General features: G+C 47.7%; 1 long non-coding RNA gene across 1 annotated transcript; it reads right to left on the bottom strand.

Annotated features, from left to right (window-relative positions):
- Nucleotides 1–2372: 2372 nt before the first annotated feature.
- LOC121349590 lies at nucleotides 2373–18119 on the bottom strand. The gene is made up of 2 exons (XR_005954560.1): nucleotides 18011–18119; nucleotides 2373–3890 (listed from the first exon to the last, which is right to left on the bottom strand). It is a non-coding gene; the product is annotated as an uncharacterized LOC121349590 (long non-coding RNA).
- Nucleotides 18120–19921: the final 1802 nt, after the last annotated feature.

Raw genomic sequence — 19921 nt, 5'->3', positions numbered from 1 at the left:
GGGCACGGGAGCGGAGCGCCGCGCCGGTGCCGCTCAGGGCGGCTGTCAGTGCCCCGCTGCCGAGGGGCCGGCGGGCGGCCGCGGCACGCCCCCGCCGCTCTCCGGGAGCCGCCGGGGCGGGACTTCCCGCGCAGACACCCCCTCGAGGCAGCGCCCCCGCCTCCCGGGCAGCCCCCGCACCGCCGGGCGGGGCGAGGCCGGTGGCTGCCCGGGGCCCCCGTGCTCCTCCCGGCGCTGCGCAGGGACCCGAAGGCGCTGCTGGTCCCCGGCAGAGACGTGTCAATTTGACGAACTGAACAAATCCTCTTTTCAGCAGCCGGCCGAGCTTTGGTGGCTTCTCTGCATCCCTCGCGGAGCAGCGCCGGGAAAGATGGGCGTTCTGCGGGGTCGGAGCCTGAAGGGCAGCCGGCAGGGAGGTCTCCTTGCCCCCGCTCCCCGCAGAGGGCTTGCAGGTAGGCCTAGCTGCAGCAGCACATGTGGCTGCTCTGTAATTAAAGAGCTGGGCAGTATTAAAGAGCTTCAGGAAGATTATATGGTTTCAGATAAATAGGATTATGGATCCCTGTCCTCTCTGATCATTACTCCAACCAACACTCAAGAAAACCACTTCTAATAATGCCGTTGAAGAAGCCCTGATGTTTTATTAATCTGTCCCTATTTCCATGGCTCCACAGAGAACAGACTGGAGTCCCAGCTCCAGCTTTCTTGGTCTGGAGAAAAAACCCCAAAGGTAGCAGTGCATCACTCCTGGGGGAAACCTGTCCAGAAGTTGCCAGTGGTGAGGGTTCTGGCATAGAAGTGCTGATTTGAAGCTGGCTGGAGGCTGTGCTTGAACTGGACACGGGGTTTTCATCCATCCAGGCTCTTGCTCCACATTCTCCACGTCTGTCAGAATTAACAGCACAACCCAAGGTGCTCCTTGGCTACTGGTTGCACAAGCAGCCACATCCTGCACACAAAAGCCTTTATACTTACACACACAATGAGCTCTTTCAGTTACATTTACTTTTACCTTATGTTTCAGTCAAGTGTAAAGAGCCTTTGGGTAAAAGGTCAGAGACGTAAATTCAGCCAGGATAGAGTTGTGCTGAGAAAATGCTGTTCCTACCTCCTAAATGGTAAAGAAACCTCTTTGTTAATGTGGATGCCAGTGGGTTAAAGGGGGAAACACAAAAACCTTTGCCATTTTAAGATGGGAAGAAGAAATACATCCAGACCTTTCAGCAAGAACTAAACCTGTCTCCAAGTAAGGAGAAAGATGCCTTTCCTTTAACATCCCAGTCAGCAGGGTTCTCAGCTGCAAGGAACCCACAGACCAAATCCTGCCATAGGAATGGAGTGACAGCCAGGGTCACAGAGCACGGACAGAGCCACAGCAGGGGCAGCTTCCCCTCCTGCCACTAACCAAACACAGATATTGCTTCCCTAACTATGAAGACTCATTGGTGAAACCAAGAGCTTCTGGTTCAGTGCCTTGCCCAAGCTAACACAAGGAAGCCCCTTCTCAGGACACACACTGTATTTATCCTCAGGCCGAGGAAGCTCAGATGGTGTCAGCTACGGTTTGCACAGCATGGGTGGCAGTGTCATCAGAAAAGGTCAAGCAAAGTAAACCTTACTTGTTTGTCTGTGCTCTGAAGGGAAAATGCTTTGGCACAGTCAGATAGGAGCTGTGAAATCCATTCTGGAGATTAAAATATCTCAGAAAAAAAAAAAAAAAAAGAAATTGCCTGGTGTGAAACCCTGCTTCTATTCAGTGCTTTTAGTACTGAGATGAACTGCCCAGATGCACCTTCTCTGCCCATCACTGCTGCACCTTTGCAGGCAAGGAAGAATCATAACAAATATCCCGTTTTGATGTTGAACAGGAAAGCTGCTCTGTCCCATCTTGGAGAGCTCTTATGGGAGCCCCCATCCCTAGCATTTGTGTAGAGCTTTGAAATGAATGCTTTGCTTATGTCAGGCATGAGTGCAGTTCACTAAAGGCAATGGAAACGTCATCTAGCTACTGACCCTCTGGAGCCAAAAAGGAGAGTTATTTTTGCAGGCAAGCAGAAAGGCTCCAGAAGAGACTTGGAGACAGGTAAATTGTTGATGGGTGAGGGGAGGTGATTGTAATTCAGAAAAACTCAGGTGTGCTGCTGTAGCTGGCCATGGGTGCCTGCAGCAAAGGGCAGAGGGGCACTGCTGAAGCAGAGGCCTGGCAACTGCAGTGCTTGCAACACTTGAATGGCGCATCACCCTTACTAGAGCATCTTTAAAACCAAGTTTTGCAGCCATCTCTTGGGACATAGATGCAGCAGAGCAAGAAGCAACCTTGGGGCAGGGGCTGAATTACATGATCATTCAAATTCCTTCTCAGCTCAGTTTTCTCTGATTTTATACTTAGATTTATTTGCAATCTGATTACAGCAGGAGATTGAAATAGCAATCAAGTATGTTCAGGCTGAAAAAGTCAAACTGACAACAGTAAGTCTTCCTGGCCTCACAATATTTGGTACTGCAAATACACATGTATGACCAACCAAGCTAATTTTATCACTGCTGAGAAGTGAATCATCAGTCCAATTCTCAGAAGAAAGGGATCCTGCTCTGCTGTGCTCCATCCTGCCTGGTCCTGCTTCCACGGCTTGCCTTTATGTCCATGGAGTGAGAACTGCAAGTCTCTCATCATATCACTTTGCATTTGCTTTGCCTTCACCCTGCATTGTTGTGAGCAAGACACACAAGACAAGGTAAGCAGGCCCTGGGCTTGAACACGTGGACAGCAATCCAGGCCATTCGGCTACAAGCCAAGCTGAAGCTTTTGGTTCCCCCTACCCAGGACTGTGCCAGGAGGTTTCACAGACTCTTTGAGAATGAGTGTTTCTTGAGGAATGTAGGGTGAAATGTCGGTGATTTTTGGTCTGCTGCATACAGGCTCTGTTGTTACAGGAGGGGTCATCTGTGTAGTGTTTGCAGCCTGGACAGCTGGTATGGGAATGATTCATGCTGTTAGAACGGCTTTGCTTTGGAGGTCAGGCTGGCTCTTTAGGACTGCCACCAAAGACAAGCTTTTACTTCAAATCTGTGAAAGATACCATTTGTCCTGTTTATCTTTCCAGCATTGGTGTTCATATGGATGGAATATACCGTTGCTGCCACAGCCTGTCTTCCTAGCCATGAAGGTTTTCTGGAGTTATGTGGACTCCATACTTTGGCTCTTCACTAGCTCTTTGCAACAGTCTTGCCCTCATTTCGTTTTCTTTTCTCTGGATTTGATTTCTTCTCCATATATTGCTTTGGTGGGGTTTTGCTCACTGTTTTGTGCACCACAGATGGAGGGAGCAACTGCTGCATTATAGGTCCCCTCTGCTCCTGAAGGCCCACTGAGAACAAGGTGAGGATAGAAATGGAACTTTCAGCCTAGTTCATATAAGAAATACTACTGTCCCCAGACAGGCTCTTAGGAGTCAGGTCATGTGTGATGGCACAAGTAGTTACATATCCAACCCTCTGGGCTGTGATTTCTTCATTTAGATTTTTGTGGGGGCAATTAAAAACCCAAGAAAAAGTCAAGATAGAGAGTGATACAGCAAAACATTCTCTAGCAAAAGGTAACTTTTGAGGAAGGACTTGCAATCACTGGAGACTTTCTTTGCCCTCTGATCCACAGCCCTGCCTCATCCAGGAAATGTGTCTGCCTTTGGATTTCCTTCCAGCAGCTGGTTTAAACTCTCTCTCTTGCACACACCTTCTCTCTCCAGCCAGCATCAGCTGCTTTCCATTTCCTTCTTCCTGCTGTGTGCACTCCCAGTCAGGTACCCAGCACACCTGTTCCAACCACCAGCAAGCAGCAGTGGGACAGGGAGGGGAGCCAGTGCAGAGATCACACCCATTGCAGCTCCCTGCTAAAAACAGAGAAGGGGGTGTGAAAAAAGGGTGTTCATAGATCTGCCACCACAACTGAAAGAGGGAATGAATTATGTTTTGCATGTTGCTTTGTGTGCAGCTACACAGAACATCAAATTAAATGTCTGCCTGCAAGCAGACTCACTTCTTTAATGACCACCAAATCCAGGTAGGCATGAGCCACGCTGAAGCACTGCAGAGAAGAGCAGACACGTGTGTGTCATAAGGAAATGTGCACCACAACTTCTTCTGTTTCTCCCCCCCATATTGCTTAGGAAGTAGAGGGGAAAGTGAAGAGCATATTAATTGCATGTTTGCATATGGCAAGGATCCATGAATGCTGTGGTTTCAATGAGCACCCTAATGCTATGTGGGGAATGAAAGGGAAGCCACAAAGCTCAGCACTGCAATTATTATTCTTTCTGGGGCAAACTTGGGGCCCTTGGATAGATTTAAATCAAGCCTTGCAAACAAGGAGCGAGTGACAGATAAGGAAGCAGGAAAGACCTAGGAAAAGGAAAGCATTGAGTACAAGACACGGGACCCTAGGAACATCCCTTCACGGAACCCCTTTAGTCTCCTGCGAATGTGGCTGAGCTGCCTGTGGCTGTAGTCTTTCTGCCAGTATGACAGAAAGCAAAGCCCCCAAACAGTAAATGGGCACTTTAACAAAATATGAGAAATGAAAACTCACCACTTTGGAAGTAACTGGTATAGGATGAAAAATCTCTGTAATTCCTTCATTTCTTCATGGCAAGCTAAGACTGCTCCTTTGCCTTGTCACACACAATCTCCCCTTCCTGCTCTATACCTCAGAAAGAGCATAGGCTGGCAATCTCCCTGGGGAATCAGACAACTTTCTGGCTGACTGGGTGCAGAGTAACTTCAATATGAGGACATCTCCTTCCAGCAGTTTGTTAGCATTTGAAAACAGTATGTGAATGGGAAGCTGCAGTACAGCAGAAGAAGGTGGCTACCTCTGCTTCATATGCACTACTTTTTATTTACTAGGCTTTTAGCCTTCCTGGTTGCAAGATGTGCTTGCAGAAGGGATCCAGGCAGACTTCACAGGGCTAGAGACAACCTGAAGAGTCATTCTTAGGGGAATGTATCGCCTCTTTTCTCCTAACCATTTCCTACAACTCAAATATTTCCCTAGGAAGAATGACGAGCTGCACACTCTGAATTTTACACCAAGAAGATACCTTGTATCAAGGAGTGGGAAGCAAATGGCTTTGGTACAGGAGGCAGCTGAAGAGCTGCTGGAACAAGACAGGATGAGTCGGGGCAAGGGATGGCAAGAACTCTGCTTTGACACACTGTATGTGCCATATAGAGTCAACTCCAAACTCCCAGTTACCCACATGAATGACTAGAGGGAAATCCATGCAGATTTGTGCCACTTGACCCCTCAAGCATGGCAGAGAAGTTGGACACTCACATCTTGGCTACATCCAACAGAATCTGCCCTGGTCAGAACCAAGTAGATGCAGCACACACAGGCTGGTCAGGGGAGTGGGAGGACAATGTACTGCCAAGGGTTAAAAGCAAGGTCCAGATCCACAAGAAATCCTGTGAGGAGAAAAGCACAACCCGGCAATTCAGGCATGTCTCACCCCCGTTCAAATGACATTGTTTCAGTGCTGTCTGCCTCACCCCTCAGTGGTAATTACAGACTTTCACTACAGGGGGAAGAGAACACGGTGGAAGAAACCTTCATTACAGACATCTCCCAGAGAAAAGCAGCCCCAGTGTAAAGTCTCAGGCACATAGCCAGCATCAGCCACCAAAGCAAAACACATTTAGGACAAAAATAAAAGGGGGAGAAGTGTTAAGTGCTTTGGGAAGATCAGAAGCCCACCAGGTTGGCTGCTGTACAGTGCTGGGTGTGGGGACACTTTGGAGGAACTGGAATGCTGCCCTGCTTTTAAGTGGTGCGGTTTGCATTTACATTCTTCCTTCCTTCCTCCTTCTCCGGGTGCTTGTTTTCCCTGATGGCTGCATGTGTCCCTTTGTCACCCCTGGCAAACACCAGTGGGCTTTGAATGGATGGTTTTCCTAGGCTTCCTAGCTGGATGCTTGTCAAAGGGGCACATAAAGCTGTAGGTGTCCTTGGCTGACCCCTCTCCCTTTTGTACACCTAGCTTATGATATACACTCAAGAACAGGCTTCTTGTGCTCAAAGCTGGGGGCTCCTTCTTACCTTGTATATATTACAGGGGCCCGAAGTTTGAGTTTTGTTACAAAGGATGCAAGAGGGTTTTTGTTCCCAGTAGGTAATGCATCTGTTACAGCCCATGATCATTTCCTGTTACTGTGGTGCATCTGTCAGGCTTGGTGTTGACCTTCCCTCAGGTGGTTGACACCGCTGGCAAAAAATGGTCTCGTTCCTGCTGCTTTTCTTCCTCATTCCAACTTTCTGTTGACAAGTGGCATAGGTCCAAGATAAGTTGCTCTTTTTACCCCTGGGCATTCACATGTGTGAAACTGAGAACCACTGTCATGGCATGGTAAACTCAGTGTTTGTGGGAGAGTTCACTTCAGTGACAAAATTTTCCAACAGAGCCCTTTTTTGTTGCTGGTGGTAACACCTTGTTCTTGCAGGATCTGGGGTTTGATGTTACATTAGAAAGATCCTTCAACCAAGAGGCCTTGTCCCCAGGCAGCTAACAGCAGGGATGGGAGAGGACCAGGAGGAGAAAAACGTTCAATCAGAGTGCTATTAAGATGTGTCTAGGGAACTGGCTGAATTTTAATTGTTCTTTCCTACTCAGTGAATGAGCACAGGAAAAGATTTACCTTCTGGCCTTTCCATTTGGGCATGTTGACATTTCCAGGCGGCACTTTCCTCTGATGGAGAGGTTTGACGTCAGGTGGGCTGATTAAAGCCTGCAGTGCCTCTGACTCATTTGGCTACGTCCTGTGCAAGGGGATTTGTAATGTGTCTCTCGTCTTTCTTTCACTCATTATGGTTGGTTTTAAATAAATAAAGCTAAGCTCAATTCACAACTTCAGGGAAGATGCAACTCGGCTCAGGCTCAAATATGCATTGCCATGGCAACAGATGCTGTCAGGCACACACAGACGTGTCATTCTTGGCAGCAAACTCCCCTGCCCTCCTCTCCCTGCCCAAGCAGTGCATGGGGCTGGGGTGGCATGCAGGAAAGCCAGGTGAGGCTGGCACTCTCCACACCACTTGGGCATGCAGCTGTTCCTGGGAACTGGCCTTGCTGTTCTCCCAGCCTCACGAGAGCTCACCTGGGCCAGCCAACTGCCCTCCTGCAGGCAAGAACTCCTTTGGGGGAAGCCCTGGTGAATGAAGTTGCCCTTAGTGTGACTTTCTCAACTTGCAAAAAGGAGGGGAGGGACTACCTGGATCAAAAAGTCTCATACAGCTGCTGCCAAGTGTGGCATGCTCTTCATGCATGGACTGAGATCTGAAATAAAGAAATAAAAATTTTCACCTACCTTCCATTAAGCCCCACTGAGCAAATCCCTCATGATTGCTAGAGAGATGCCCAGCAAGGAAACAAAAGTGGGGAGAGATGTGGTTTCTGCAGCTGACTGTGGGGTAGACAGCTTATCCAAGGCAAGGCAAGGCAAGGCAGTAGAGTCCCTGGGTCCTCTGTCCCAAAGTACCTGTGTCTCCTTGGCATACTGAGCAGGTCCCTTTGGTGCTGCCTTTTCCTGTACAGCTTTTGATTAATCAAGAACTTGAGTACAGCAGCAGCCTAAAACATGAAGCATGAAACATGGCCAAAGGCAGCGTCTCTAAGAAAGAGGCTCTTTGAAGTGCTCAAGAACTCCTTGCCTGTGGCTCTGCACCTGTGCATCTCTAACATCCACTGATTATACAACCATCAAAGTTGGAAGAGACCTTTAAGATAACCAAGTGCTAACATCCACCCAGCAGTATCACAGTAACCCTTAAACCATAAACCATATCACCCAGCACAGATCCAGATGCTTCTTAAATACCTTCAGGGACGGTGATTTCACCACCTTCCTGGGCAATCTATTCCAATGTCTGACCACGCTAACAATGAAAAATCTTTTTATAATACTTAATCTGAATCTCCCCTGTCTCAACTTAAGGCCATTTCCTCTGGTTCTTTCACTGCAGACATGGTAGAAGAAATCAGTCTCTCTACCTGGACAGCATCTCAATGTCCTTTTTAAAGTGACGAGCCCAGAACTGGATGCAGCACTTGAAGTGTGGCCTCACCAGTACTGAGTACAGAGGGGAAATCACTGCCCAGGTCCTGCTGGCTATACTATTATTGATACAGGCCAGAATGCCATTGGCCTTCTTGGCCACCTGGACACACACACTGGATCATGCTCAGCCACTGCTGGCCAGCACTCCCAGGTCCTTTTCTGCTGGGCAGCTTTCCAGCCACTCTTCTCCGTGCCTGTAGTGCTGCTTGGGGGTGTTGTGACCCAAGGGCAGGACCTGACACTTTGCCTTATTTAACCTCATGCAGTTGTCCTCAGTCCATTGGTTGAGCTTTCCAGATCCCTCTGCAGAGACTTCCTACCCTCAAATCAGGTCAACACTCCCACACAACTTAGTGTCATCTGCAAATTTATTGAGGGTGCCATCAATCCTAATGTCCAAGTCATCAATAAAGATGTTAAACAGGACCAGCCCCAAAACTGAGCCCTGGGGAGCACTGCTAGCAACCAGCTGCCAAATGGATGTAGCTCCATTCACCACAAATTCTCTGGATCTGGCCATGCAGCCAGTTTTTTACCCATTGAAGAGACCACCCATCCAGGTCCTGAGCCAGTTTTTCCAGGAAAAGATGTACTAGAGAAATGAGACATTCTGGTTTGTGTGGCAAACAGCGCTAACAGTGTTGCCAGGTCTTCCTTTCTCCAAGTATCTCAGAACATTTAGCAGCTTTCTCAAAGCCTGGAACACTGGAACTCCTGGAAACGTGAACACTTCTTGCCTTCCCTGCTCTTAGGTGACTTCTGACAGTTGCAGGGAACTGGCTGAAAATGCGCCCTGCTGCCTCTGACATAGGCAGGCGAACCTAGGAAACCATCATTTACTGGTTTTAATCCTATTATTTTTAGATCACCCCATTGAGTGAGTTCTGAATTACAGTTTTTGGTTTGGCTTGTGGGCAAGCACAATGCATGCAGGAAAGTGTTTTGAGTGCTGTCCCACTGACCTGAGCTGCACCAAGAGGCAGCATATACCCTGTTGGACTTGTACAGGGGCAGGAAGGGGCACAAAACCATTGAGCCAAGAATTCAGTCTTCCCAAATGGATCTCTAGGGCTGGGGAACGCTTTCTCACTTAATCCTCATTTTGTAGGTTTAATGCTTTCCCATGTGGGGTGCCATGTGTTTTTTCTACCACAGATGATTTGAAATTAACCTTACCTCCTACAGTCGCTGCACCCTGCCACATTGGGGAAGTTAATAGCATTGGAAGAGTTTGAACTTGTGAAATGTTTCTATGACTGCATAGATTGAGCCACATTACCATGACAAATCACTGAAATCTGAGAAATCTAATTTACAACACAAATTTCTTTTTTGTGTGTGTGTCTTTCCCAACTCAAATTCAAGTCAGAGAGTTGTCTGGAATGTGCAGTAACTCTAATCCAGCAGAACTGTGGGTGTAAGAAGGATGAAAAACAATTGCATGAGGTCTCCAGGGCTGGTCTACAATGACTCCAAACCCTAAATTGCTTATCCCTTGAACGTGGTTTACAGAAGCAATGGATCCTGGCGGAGCTGTGTAACCAGCACTTAAATAAAGGGGAGGCAGCAAGACCTCCTGAATCAGTGGCATCTGTTCTGGGAAGGGCTGGCCCAGAAATAGCCACAGCAAGAAGGTACTGAAACCCACTGACTCCTCCTAGAAACGGAATTGAAGGTCACAAAGTAAAGACCCCTGCAACCAGCGCTGGCCTCTGATTAAAAATAAATCCTTTCATGCACAGACAGTGGTTTGAGAAAGGAAAATATTGAACTGCAGTGAAATCTTGGAGAGTTCATGGCTGGACACCTTGGAGTGGAAACACCAGTAGCATCAATTCAGGTAAAGCTCAATACCTCCAGCCACCGGCATCAATGTACAAGAGTACTCCCATCTCTCAAATTTAACTTCTTTCACAATAAAACTGATTTTTATAGTGCTTTTATCTGGGATAGTGTGAAAGTAACTGAGGAACAACAGAGATGAAAGTCTGCTTGGTGTCACCAGGCCAGCTCTAAAGCCAGGAAAATCATGATTCTCTGTAAATAGTTAGTGTTTTGCCCCAGTATGGGAATTAGCATCATTATTTCCAAGTGATGGGGGCTGCCACTGTCTCTGCCAGAACAATAAACAAAACAAAGCACTGTGGTGTGGTCCTCCTACCCCCTGTATTGTGCTCTCAGGACTAGCAGACAGCAGAGATATTTGGGCACTTAGCAGGTTCACTTCTTCCTTTAAAATGCACTCAAGGAAGTACTGGTAAAATACATTTTACGAATGCCCCACATAACTTACTGCTGTCACTTACAACTGAGAAGGAACTGCAAAGAAAGGAACTGATATTTATAGGGGTGAAAACATCCTTCTTTATTCTGAGGGCATGGCTTAGAGTCCTATGAACCCTTTGCAGAATTCAGGTTTTCATAAAGCACGTAAAACAGGGTTTTGAAAATGGAGAACTGTTAAAAAACCTCAGCACCCTAAACTCCACATCAAACCAGAAATGTTCCTCATGAGCAAGTTAATATATAAATACACATCATATCTTTATTTCTGTGGAAGACCATTAAATTTCCAGGAACTACCCAGTGCTTCCTGGCACATACCAAGGGAGGCCGTGACCTGAGCAACAGCTGTAATGATCCCATCACAGACAGAATATTTTGCAGTATTCTACACAAATATTAATTCTGGTGCCAGCAAGTAGTTTTGCCTGGTCTTTTGCTGCCTGGTCAATTGCATGTAAGTCACTTTTCCCTCACTGCAGGCTGCCATCCTCTCCTTCTTGACCAGATACTCAGTGGATTATTTTTGTCTCAGATCACATAGTCCCAATGGTACAATTACACACTGACCTCAAAGACTTGCTTTTAAAATTACCCTTCTTTAGCAAACCCTCTGTCTAGTGGGTTGGGTGGTTTTCTTATTTTTTATTTTTATATCTAAATGGTTAAATAGTGGGTGTGGTTGGGGAGAGAGGAAAAGAAGAAAGAGAAAGAAGCAGACAGTAGGGGAGACAGTTGTAAGGGTCACAAGTGCACTCAGGAGGGGGACGTCCATGTACTCCAAAGAGAAGACACTTGGCTTCCTCTCTTTCCTCAGTAACATCTTCTCCTGGAAGGTCAGTTCTTCCTGTCAACAAATGTCATTTCACTACAGAGACAGTAACAGTCCCTCTTCCTCATAGCTACAGCTAAAGATTTATTCTTGAGAACCACTACCTAAATCAGAGACCAAACAAACCAGCAACTTTCAAATATGGCGTGAAACTTGGAACTTTCCTGTAAGTGTTCACAGATGTTAAACATTTTACGAACAGACGAGACAGAAAAGCAGCTCAGAAGGGCTCTGAAGGGCCTAGAGGCAAACAAGCCTAGGACAGCGGTAGACAATCTTAACTGTAGAGATGTGTTCACAGTGAAACCCATGTAGGGCAGGTGTCATTTGTCCATGTTGTTATTCAGCTGACAGTTCCATCAAATTTTTGAAAGTCTTTATAGAATGCATGAAATCTCTTCAGGAGAGACGAGCATCTTCTTTGAGGATGATGAGCTGGAGGGAATAGGACAACAATCTCTCCTTGCAAGGAAAAAAAAAGGGAAGCAACTCACAGGCTGACAGGGGAAACTTCAAATATGCTGCAACTTCTCACATCCAGGTTGCGCAGAGTACTTTTTGAGTTTACTACACAACAGGACTTTCCCCTCCACACTATAAATAGCTTTAAAATCCATCTTTAAAACCATCTAAAATGGTTTTAAGGCTGATGGGAGCTGCAGTGAATTCGCTCCAAGTGATAAAAGGAACTTTTGCTGGGCTGGTTGTGAAAGTTGGCCTTCTAATAGCCACCTTTCAGCTGGGCAGTGGCTGCTCTTCCATTGTGCTCATAATGGTCTCCTTCATCCTTCACATCTTCAGGTGTGCATATCTATTCCACACTGTTCTGCAAACCTTATTTTCTGTAGCCTTTTCCACACACTGGCTATGTCTCAGTCCCGACAGGATGAGCTCCCTTTGTGTCAAATCTCACCAACAAAAGGTCAAGAGTAGTACTTGGAGAGAAGGCCTGCAAACGGTGTCCTGATGCATTTGAGGAGAAGGCAACTGTCACTGGGGTGACTCCTGTTCTGCATGGGAGTTTGATTGTGTAGGACAGATGTGAACACCATCAGATTGGAAATGATCTTTGAATGTTCCGAATAGTCTATGTTCTAGCTGTTTGGGAAAAGACAATCCTCTTCCCTTTGTTCTTCCTGCAGCTCCCCTTGGACACAGCATCTTTTCCCCTTCTCCACTCACTACACCATTGCACTGGGGTGTTGCCCTGTGCTGTTGCACAGCTGGCTTCACCCACACCTGCAGTGACTGCATTTTATGGTGGGTGAACTGATCTTTGGTTTGGGGAGGGGTTTTTTTGTCAATTTTCTGAAAAGCTTTTGAAGCCTGTGAAATTGAAATTTACTTGATACCTTGCTGGATGAGACAACAAGCTGGTTAGCACAGCCTTGGCTGGAGCAGAAAGCAGTATTAGAGCTCCAGTTAAGTGATACCTATAAATGCTGGCAAGGGACACAATGAGGATGAACAGGCATCTGTGCACTCACCAGTTCTCTCATTTGGGTTTAAAAAGCCAAACCCACCTACCAACATTTGCTGAACAGAGTTTGTTTCATGAATGTCAGTCAGCAAGGCATCAGTCAAAGGTATTAACCTATAAAATAAAAAAATTCAAATTCCAAACTGCTATTTCAATGAGCTCTGGTAAATTTGCTCCCTTTTACAGTCCTGGGGTCAGTCAATTAGCAACTGCCTAGGGGTGAAACTTAATTAAGTTCAGATAACACAACAGAGGTTTCACCTCCTTGCCCTCCCTTCTATATACATTGTCATTTACACATCTGGGTAAAAGCTTCACTGCAAAGCCTGGAGAGAGCAATTGCTTCAAGCAATTGTGAGCACATCTGAGCTCCCAAAAAGCATTGCAAACTCTTGCATCATGCAGAGGCAGGAGAAGGCAAAGCAGCTAGGAAACGAGAAGATCCACTCTGGCAAGCTGCTGCCACGGGGATAAGGTGTCACCGGGAACAACAAAAGGTGGTTTTACTGAGGAAACGTGGTGCCACAACTTATTAGTCTTTCAGCAGAAGCAGGAATCCTAGCACTGCTCTGATGGTGCTGCTTTTGCAGCAGGAGAGAGCCAGCCATTCAGGACTAGTCTGACAAATCTGGCTCCAGCTGCTCGACTTTATTAACGACAGAAGCCCTGGAGGGGTGGGATCCAGCGGCATCACAGCGATTTTTTTCCCCTTTCCTAAGCACAAAAGACAGAAATGGAATGTAGCTGAGGAATGCTTCGCCCTTGGAAGGGATGTAATAAATCTCCTTGGATGTGATATTTGGTTTATTTTGTGGGAGTCATTCAAAAGGAAAATGCAGATTGTGGGGCTTAGTGCTCAGCCTATGCTGGCAAAGGATCCCCGACAAAGAATGTCCATTGGCAGGGAATTTCCTGACTTTGCAAGTGAGCAAACGCCTCTTTCTCAGTTACTCTAAAAGCTGTTTTGTTATTATATAAAAGGTTCTATAAAGCAGACAATGACCAGTTCTACTCCAGATCCACCAGAAGAAGGACAAGTAACCATCAGCCTTATTCGCAGGAGGAAGGATTTGTGCTATGCTCAAGAAAGTGCTTTTTCTCCAGGACGGTCTCCTGGGCCGCAGGGGGCTGCTGGGGAGGCTGCGGCATCCCAATTGCTGGAAGCATTTAACGCCCACGTCATACTCTGCTCCTGGGTGACTCCACCTTGGAGAGGGGGATATAGCTTCAGAGACCTCCCCAAGTCCCTGTCAGCCCTCTGGTGATTATTACTGTATGATTATTATTTAATAGCAGGAGTTGCCACCTTTGGGATAGGGTCGTAAGGAGGATTCCTCCTGTGCCTAAGGTCACTGGACCTAGGGATGCGATAGCAGGCAGAGGTCAGGGAAGAAGAAAACAGAAGGGTACTGATGTGCAGATGGATTGGATTTACTGCAGCAGTATGGCAAAAGAAAAAGCCCAAGGGTCACTATGGACCCACCACAGAGCAGAATGACAGCAGGCTCACTGACAGTGGTGGGCAAGGAGGAGGGAATGGATTTATCCTGGTTTCTCAGGTCTACGCGCAAATTCCATGGGGAGGTCATGACAGAGACCAGATGAATGGCTGTAAGCCACCTGGGAACCCTAAGCCATGTTTGAAGGGGACCTGGAAGGGAAGAGGAGCAGACCGCAGGGAGCCAAACAAAGCTTGAGTTTGCAGCATTGAGAGAATCACCACAGTAGAAGGTAGAGGGGACAATCAGACATTAGGGGTATACAAGCTATTTTTCCACAGTAAATACTTAATTACTGCCCCTGGTGGTAAAGTTCCAGCTGTGAAAAGCCAAAAGCCCTTCCACCAACCTGTTTGGATGGAAGTGGGGTAGCCTGAGCAGGCAGAGCAGCAGGACACCTGGGGAAAGGCAGGAGTGTGGTCCCTACATACACTCAGTGAACCCCAGAAAGTGCCCAGGCCATGAGTAGTGGCATCACTGATGGAGACCACAGTTCAGAGGGGTCAGCCACACATGACTTTATCTTTGTTGCTCTGCTCATCCTCCAGAAATACAATCTTGCTTACTCCATCAGGTTACTGGAGATCCCCCTTTCTCATCTGCTTATGAGAAGAGATTAAAAAGGATACCAGATGTTTGCTAAGATTTTGATTTCCTAGAAGAGAACATGTTTGCAGTGCTCCGTGGAGGGATGAAGGCCTCTACAATAGATTGTAAGAGTCCTTCACATTGTTGCCCGCCATTGTCACCTGCTGGAAATTACATGTTTTCAGTGTCTTCTGTCGTGTCAGGGAACACAAATATCTTCTGTGCTGCACCCTGTGTTTTCACATGGAGAGGAGGTGCCTGTGTGAAGCAAGTGACCTTATCAAGGAATTAGCACTCTTGGGTTATTACCAGGGCTGGACTGAGCACTATGCTGCTGTTATCACTCCTATTGATTTTACATTTATAGAGAGCTGCAAATTTACACAGTGCTTAATAAACACAAAGTTTCCTGGACTGCAACTAGTAAAGGAGAACTGGGAGGCATTAAAAAACAAAAAAAAACAAAACAAACAAAACACGGCACAATTTTTTAAAAAACAATTACCTTACATTTCTATGTTATTTTTTCCACTACAGTCACAGGCTGAAGATTAGGGGACCCTTTGCCACACTCCCATACAGCCACACACACATCAAGATATTGCAAGAGCAAATAGATCCAACATCTTCCCAGACAAAATGGCAATTTTGTACCATTTATCCCACTGACATTGTCCAAAGTTTTGGACAGAGGGATCTAAATTGTGTTGGATAAGAGTAAATCAGCAGAAGACCTTGGGTTCTACTACTGCTGTGTCACTTAAAATTTCACCCAAGTTTTCCAAAGATGCAAGCATTTTCCTCCTGCAGGAGTGGGGCCATGAGTCTCAGACCAGGATACAACATGGGACATTGCTGGACTGAGGTATTTGTGAGCAGGATAGTTTAATTAATTCCCTCAGGCCACAGCACCATTATCATCACAAACATTTTGACTGTGGACAAATTATTTGTCTGTCAGCTTAAAAACTAAACCCTTTTGTCTTGTGGGTGTTTAAAGAATAGTTTTTTTCTAAAGGATCTTCTGAGAGCAGAATTAACATCCCCATCACCTCCACCATATATCTGAAAATATAACTTGGTGTGACACTTTGTGGCAGAGAGACTCAAAAGAAGGAAAAGGAATAGCAAACAACCACAGGGACAGAGAAACTGGAAGATGCAAGGGAAAACTGGAAGTCATGGGGCTTTGACAAAAGGGAAAGGAGCACATGCTGAATCCAGATAATCTCTGAGGAATTAGACAGGTAGGTTGAATGATTTCTAAGTGAAAGCAGTGGTTTATGCTCCAGACCTGAGTCATCACATATTGGTGATCAAAGGGGACTAGACAACAGTAAGTTTAAGCCCAGTGTTTGGGAAGAACTCAGGTAAGTGGAAACAAATGCCTGAAGGTGTTGTTTGAGGGAAAAAAAAAAACCCAAACCCAACAAAAAAACTCCCAGAACAAAAAAAAAAAAAGGCTTTAAGTGCATAGATGACATGCGGTACAGCAGAAACTCTGGCAGGAAACCCTGTGAGATACAGGCTTCCGCCACCAATTTGGGTCGTCTGCTGTGAGTTCTGTCTTCAGCCCCTCCCAAGGAGTTAAAGTTCTGCCACTCTTCACTCACTGCTTTTGCTGCAGACCTGGCTGTGATTCAGGCTCACACAGTTTACCTTGGCAGGCTGTGAATGTCTACTGCGGGCTACAGGGTGTGGACAAGTGTGCCCAGGGCCTTTTCTGCACAGCTTCTCCATATTCTCTAGAGGCTGGCATGGATGAATGGCCCAGCCTTGGAAAATATTATCGTCTCCCAGAGAATGCTGGTTCTGAGCTGTACCCAAAGGAAGCCAGGCAGCACTCAGGGGAAAACTTAAGCAGCTGGGTGAAACTCCCTGAATTCCACAGATGGAGGGAAGCAGAAACCTCAGCTTTTGAGAAGTTCACCTGAGAACAACATCCCCTTACATCTTAGCCTTGACACTGGGCCTTCACCCTGGTGTGTGCCTGTGTGCCATACACAGTGACACCTAACAGATTTTTGGAGTGCTGGGCATGCCTGGATGTAACATATTTATTTCTCTGCCCCTTCCATCAGGCTATCCCAAAATACTTGACCAGATGTTAACAGCTTGACACTCCAAGGTCCCACAGCAAAATTTCCCCAAGTACTGTTTCTAGTGAGAAGGACCCACACATCCAAACAAAGTTCTACAAACACCTTTTCAGGTATCTTCTGAACCTCTCACGCAGAGGCCAAAGGCAGTCTGTCCAGTTCTATGATCCCACAGGGAATTGCATATTGTTCTATATATGAATTTTCCCTCCATATGTGACTGCCCATCTTAGCAAAACAATCACGACGGCTAAGCCACGGTGGTTCTGCTGTGCACAGTGTTACCACAGAGTCCTTGCCAGTACTCTTCACTGAACACCTCAACTTCACTTTAACCCACCATTGCTCCATCAGTACATCTTAATGCATCCGCCAGGCACGGATCACGTGATTCAATTTGGAGTTTTTCTACATGGGCCAGTAGATATCAGAGTCCATATATGAGCATATACAAGTTATTTTCAGCTCGTCTGTGACATGCAATTCCATCCACCATGTTTGCAGAGATATATAAATCATGGAGGTGTCTAAAATAACAGGCCCTGAGAAAACAGCTGTCACCTTTTCAAGCTTGGGAGCGAGGAGGATGAAGCATTCAACTCCACAACTTACTGAATTTGCTTTTAGCTCTAAGAAAGCAGAGAGCAGCAAGTCTTTCTGACACAGCCCAGATGCCCTGGCAGTTGGGCATTCTCATTGACTTCACATTGCGTTTGACCTGCGAGCGTAACACAGGCAATAGTGATACACTCAGCAATTTGGATGACATTCGTGCCGTCTCACCCTTATCATCAAAAGAAATGGATTGCTTCAATTCTCTTTTGTTTCTGTGGGTTTTGTCCCCAAACTGACTGGTGGTTGGCCCTTTGCACTCGATCTCTCAAGCAAAGGGAAACAGAACTTGCTGTGTTGGAATCTACTGACAGCTGTTCCAGTCCTGAAACCCGCCACCGCCTGCGCTGTGAAGCATGTGGGCCAGAGCCTCGCCTAGCCTACAGACACTCCCCTTTCCACTTGAAAAACCAGGAAAAGCTGTGAAGTTGTTTATTTGCCCTCTCTCTCGCTCCTCCTTTCTTTTGAACTGATCTGATCTTCTCTCTTGGACCTCAACCCCACTCACTTTTTGCTGCTCGTCTTAGTGGAGAGAACCGCAATGGAGCAGGGTAAGCAGACGGAAGCGATTTCCCCGGCCAGCGCTCGCCTCAGCCGCGGGGCCGCCATCAGCCCCGCCCCGCCCCGGCTGACGAGGCGCCGTGAGGGCAGCGCGCGGCCCGGCCCGCGGCGGCGCTGCCCCCTGGCGGCGGGCGGGCGGCACTGCCATGTCCTGCTGTGTCCGCGTCCCTGTCCGCATTCTCATCCTCATCCTTATCCTTGACCGTGCCGTGCCCCTGTCCGTGTCTGTGTCTGTGTTAGTGTTCGTGCTGTAGCCTGTGCCCGACCCAGGGCTGTGTCCTTGTCTGTGTCTGTACATGTGGCCTTGTTGGTGGCATGGCCCTGGCCGTGCTGTGCCCGTGGCTGTGCCCGTGGCATTTTGGCTGTGGCCGTAGCCATGTCCTTGTCCTTGTCTATGCCTGTGCTGTGGCCATGGACAAGTGCCTTTTTGCCCATGGCCGTGCTCATTTTCATGGCCTTTTAGCCCGTGTTATGTCCTTGTCCATGTCTATGCTGTGGCTGTGGCCATGACCATGGTCATGACAAGTGTCCTTGTCCATAGCCGTGCTGTGGCCATGACTATGCTGTGGTAGTGGCTGTGGCCGTAGCTTGGTCCGTGCCGTGCCCATGTCCTTGTCTGTAATGTGGCTGTGGCTGTGGCCATGCTGTGGCTGTGGCCATGCTGTGGCCGTGGCCATGCTGTAGCCATGGCCATACCAGTGTCTGCACCATGTGCACCGTGAGTGCTGAGCCAAGCCTCGAGGCTGAGGCTGTTTTTGTAGGTAAACCTACACGGCGGACCCACTGCCCGGGCAGTAAAAGGAGAGCCGAGTATTCCCTCCGATGTATTCCCCTCGATGTATTGCCCCCAACCCCACCGTAGTTACCGGTGATTTTCCAGAAAGTTTGCGCAAAATTTCCTGTAAAACCCGCTGGTCTTTAACGTCATTTTAGTCAGAAAAAACCCCAAAGAGCAAAGAACCCAAAGCGAAGCCCCGGCAGGCTGGTTGCCGCGGCTGCGGGGCCCCGCGGCGCTGCTGCCGAGCGGGAGCAGGGGCGCCGGGCGGGCCCGGGCAGCCGCGGCACGAAGCTCAAAGAGAAAAGCATGGTACTTTTTTCAATTTTTTTTTTTTTTTAGGGCAGCCGGGAGCGGCGGGGACGGCGCGGGCAGAGCCGCTCTGCCGGGTCGCACCTTGGCGGCACAGCCCGCCTCAGGCCTGCCCAGCCCTTGTCTCGAGCTGTCCGTTCCAGCAGAGAGGAGCTGCCTCCCCTCCATCCTTAAGCAAGGCCGTGGGAGAGAAGTCCTCGAATGGCTGCTCTGGCTAAGAGGCCGCTTGTTCAGCCCCAGCTCAAAACGTACTGGTTTCACTAGGCGGGGGATGCAGGACAGAGGCGACACTAAAGCTGCCTCTTTTAGGAGAGGTCATTGCGTACACAAATACATCCTGTACATCTTTGGATCGTTGCACTGATGGACGAGCATCAGCCTCGTCCAAATGCCAGAAGAGGTCCAAGATGTAAACACAGAGGAAGATTTTCAAGGAAGAGATAACTGAGAATGCAATTACCTGTCCAAGCCGACTATTTCCCTACTGAATAAAGCAGACTGTGTAACTTAGAGGAGCGGTTTGAACAGTAGAGCTGGTTTTCACTGGCAGCTTGGCCTCTGAGCAGAATGTTGTGAGCAGCAGGACATTTCATGCCAACTGCAAACTTGCTGAGAGGCTGGGGAAAGACCCAACACTGAACCCCCAGCAGCCACGGCTATACTGTTGGGAGTTGCTAGCTGGCGGCTGGCTCCAGTCTGTCTCCACGGCCCTGGCAGCAAGGTGACCGCGCAGTGAGAAGTGCTACTGCTCACTGTGCATCAGTATGTTGA

This window comes from Pyrgilauda ruficollis, unplaced genomic scaffold, assembly GCF_017590135.1.
Source record: "Pyrgilauda ruficollis isolate IOZ18807 unplaced genomic scaffold, ASM1759013v1 scaffold14, whole genome shotgun sequence".
Lineage (NCBI taxonomy): Eukaryota > Metazoa > Chordata > Aves > Passeriformes > Passeridae > Pyrgilauda > Pyrgilauda ruficollis.
The sequence above is the reverse complement of the archived record's forward strand: the minus strand, read 5'-3'. Positions and strand labels throughout refer to the sequence as shown.